This window comes from Rhineura floridana, chromosome 9, assembly GCF_030035675.1.
Source record: "Rhineura floridana isolate rRhiFlo1 chromosome 9, rRhiFlo1.hap2, whole genome shotgun sequence".
Taxonomy (NCBI): domain Eukaryota; kingdom Metazoa; phylum Chordata; class Lepidosauria; order Squamata; family Rhineuridae; genus Rhineura; species Rhineura floridana.
Window position 1 is genome coordinate 95,019,362 of NC_084488.1, and position 4,365 is coordinate 95,023,726.

The following is a 4,365-nucleotide window of genomic DNA, read 5'->3' on the forward strand; positions in this document are numbered from 1 at the left end:
GCAGGTTTTCTTGCAACACTGTAATGGGAAAAACCACAAGGTGGAATTCTCCCTTCCCCCTGCACAACTTTTAAAGATACAGAAGACCTGCTGGAGGCCGGGCCTGGCAATGAATTGGCAGTCACCCTGAAACAGGGGTAGCACCCTGTGACAGAACAAAAGGAGGAAGGAAAAATATTGTTTAGTCCTGTTACTGGTGAGTTATTATTCATTTTAACTGAAAACAAAGCAGTTTGTAGTAGGGGGTTATTGTTATTGTTATTTCATGAAAGATAGACATTTTTATGTAGTAGGGTGGCACCTATAACATATAAGGCCTAACTCCGTGTTCTTTAGCCTTGGGTCCTCAGATGTTCCTAGACAACAACTGCCATCAACTCCAGCCAGTGTAGCCAACGGTCAGGGATAATGGGAATTGTAGTCCAGCAACATCTGTAGACCCTAGGATTATGAACACTGGCTTACTCAGTGGCAAAATGTAAGCTGAGTGGCTGAAGGCAAGTTCATTATTTTGGCAATGAAATACCATGGCTTAACAGAGCAGCAGAGGAAATTTGCCAGCCTGGAACCCAAATCAGGCCTCATGGCATCAAGTCCACAAAGCCATTATATACATTGACTGGGAAATGTGCACAATTCCCTCTTCATGGACAGATTACATGCACACTCTCAATGAGGCCTGGAGAATGTGCAGAATGGCCGGTTGTTATGCACATTACCTACCCACCTTACATTCCTTTAACATCATACTAATTTTTTTGAAAAATACAAAGCACTACAAATAAAGTTACAAATAAGCATATATAAATATATCTTATAAAAAGAATTTGATAATACTTTTCAAATATATGCACATACTGTATTATCCACATATATTATGGCTCATGTCTTAATTTCATTAAATACTCTTTTTTGAAAATAAATATTGGGAGGCTTGGGGGGTTAGAAAGAAAGAAAGAAAATTTCTATAATAATCCACGTTAAAATTATCAATCTCTATAATAACACATTTTATATGCCCAAGGAAAAAGTATGGATTGATGAAAGAAGTTTCACAGCAGATGTTTCTCAGGGATCTCTAATTTGGTGTAAAGATGATCAGTAGTCATCTTTACTGGGTTTTTTATGTCAGTTTAAAAGAAACTAATAATTATTTCAGCAATGATACACTATCATTCACTGGCTCTCCCTCACTTGGTTTTTGCAACAGCTGCCAATATGGAAGCCTCAAACCCATTTTGAGGATGGAAAAGCAAATGCACAGAAATGGGCACCATGTGGTGTTTTCTTTTATGACCCTAGCTTCCAATTTTCTTTCTCATAAACTGCAGACACTGGTAAACCTACAATGAATGACTGCTGTATAGACCATGGCTGTACATTTCAGCTTTTTATGCGGTTCATCCAGCCTCCACTTTATACATGCTCCGCTCTGCTCTTTTTATTTATTTCCAAGATAAGTGCAGATTCCAAAAGCAACAACAAAAGCAACATGGCATGCCTTGGCTCATTTGAAGTGCTGAACAACTGCTTTTAAAATGCAAAGGATCTCATTTGTGACATGAAAAACTAATCGGCTGCTTATCGTCCTTGATTTTTTAAAAAACAGCAACAAAAACAAAAGGATGGAAGAAATGCATATATATTTAAGATGCATGTTGGTGATTGTTAGGAAAGACCCCAAACAAAACTGCTATTATAATGTTGTACAATTCTATGGTGCGACCAGTTCTGGATATACAATTCTGGCTGCTCTTTCCTGCAAAAGGGGCAGGAAAGGGCAACCAATATGATTAGAGGGGCTGGAACAACTCCCTAATGATGAAAAGTTGCAATGTTTGCGGCTATTTTATTTAGAGAAAAAGTGAAGAAAGAGGTACGTGATTGAGATCTACAAAATTATGCACACTGTGGACAAGTTTTTCTTCTTCTGCCTAGAACCCCTGGTCATACAGTGAAGCTGGATGGTGGGAGACACAGGAAATGCTTCACTACACAGGATATTTTTCAGCGATGGAATTCACTACCATAAAATGTGATGGCCATCAACTCGGATAGCTTTACAAGAGGATTAGACAAATTCATGGAGGAGAAGGCTAGCAACGGTTACAAGTAGGGATGGAAGGATCTGTCAGTTTTTGTTCTGTCAGGCCCCATCTACACTATAAATTTCATTCCATACATGTATGATACCACCTTAAAGAGCTGAGGCTTCTCCCAAAGAATCCCGGGAACTGTAGTTTGTTAAGAGTGCTAAGAGTTGTTAGGAGATCCTCATCCCCCCTCTCAAAGAGCTACAATTTCCAGATTGGCTTAACAATCAGTTCCTCTTGCCAGGGAAGCAGTCAGTGGGGAGAAGATTAAGTTTCTCTTCCCATCCTTGCCTATTCTCTCCTATTTATTTCCCCCTTCAATGCAGTTTTTAATTTATATCAGCACTCCCATTATATTCAGTTGCATGCGAAGTGAAATTAGCCCCTGAGAAGAATGACGATTTCTAAAGAAAGGGCAAGTATAGCTTTCTAAGTACACCCCCATTCTGCTATACAAATTCATGGAGGATAAGGCTATCAATAATGGCTACTAGCCATGAAGATTATGTTCTTCCTCCATATGATAGGCAATGTGGCTGGGAATCGCAAGCATACAGAGTGCTGTTATGCTCATGTCCTACTTGCTGGCTTCCCCTGGGAATCTGGATGGCCACTGTGAGGAAAGGAAGCTGGACTAGATGGGCCAGTGGCCTGATCCAGTAGGCTTTTCTTAGGTTCTTATGAAATCTAGAAGCTGTTGTGATCTAGACAGCAGGCTCCTCTGGTGACCACAGATCAAGATCATCTGCCCAGAAAATATCACAGCCACCTCAGGATCCCTTGGACTTGAGAGCACAATACGAAGCTCCCTGAAACCTCTATTTGTACCTCTGTCTAGATGGTTCTTCATGACCTATATCTAAGGAGTTAATTGGTTCCATTTAGTTGGTGTTCTGTTTATCTGCTCCTATTATTTATTGTGGTATTTTATGGTTTTATTATTGTGTGTTATTTAATTTTATTTTGTATCTTTTTTATGTTTATTTATTTATTTCTTTATTACATTTCTACCCCGCCTTTCTTTCCATCATAGAAACCCAAGGCAGCTTACATATGGTTCCCAGTCGGTCTCCCATCCAGGCACTGACCAGACCTGATCCTGCTTAGCTGCAGCAGGGAGCTGGCCACATGTGCCTTCAGACCATAGCCTGGGACCGAAGTTTGGTATCTACTATATATGAAAGAAGGAAAAATGGAAATGGACTGCCTTCAAGTCGATCCCGACTTATGGCTACCCTATGAATAGGGTTTCATGGTAAGCGGTATTCAGAGGGGGTTTACCATTGCCTCCCTCTGTGGCTAGTCCTCCACAGCTGGCTACGGCCTGCTCAGCGTGCCACAGCTGCACAAGCCAGCCCTTTCCTTGTCCGCAACTGCCACCTGGGGTGCAACTAGGATCCTTGGGTCAATGCAGCTTGCCCACGGCTGCACAGGTGGCAGGGCACGTAACCCCTGAACCACTCACTGTGGGGGTGATCTTTAGCTGGCCCTTTACACCCAGGAGACATGAGCGGGGATTTGAACTCACAAACTCTGGACTCCCAGCCAGGCTCTCCTTCCAGCTGTGCTAACTGTGCCCCTTCCGACGGCTCCCTGTCATTTGGATTGCTCTGTGTGCTAGGAATGTTTCATAAATGTGTGATCTTCAAAGGAAAATTTAGTATAAATATTCCAGCATTTTAGTCCAAAGCAGTCTTCTCATAGGAAAAGTTCACTAATGCTTACATCTCCAGATAGCCTTGTAAGATATAGGTAATTAAGTAAGATACCTCAGCTCTGCATCAGATAAGTTGCATCTGTGTATTATATCTATGCTGTATACCAGGACTTAGATCTGTTATGCTTTAAGATACGTAATGCCTTTAACCTGCTTTTAGTTTGATTTTATGCTGATTAACTTTTATTGTTTCTCATGGAATCTTTAAATATTTTTATAAGTAAAGGAAACTTGTTCAACTGATTTTCATCTGACTGAACGCTTGTTCCTGAATCCTAAATTTCTGATGTGCTAACTGTCTCCCCTTTGTCATGGGATCTTTTCAGGGAAAGCTAAGGTGCAGCTTAACTGCCAGGTTCACAACCTGCTATATAGAGAGCATGCTTGGACTTCTAAGCAGAACAGGCTGTAAGTACAGATAATAAACAAACAAACACCTGAAAAGCACCACGGTAGCTACCACTAATGGTAAGATCTGAACTCGGCACTTTGTGCTTGCAAAGCATGCCATGAGCTATAGTATCTCTCCTTGACCTCAAATCCACCATTTCCCCA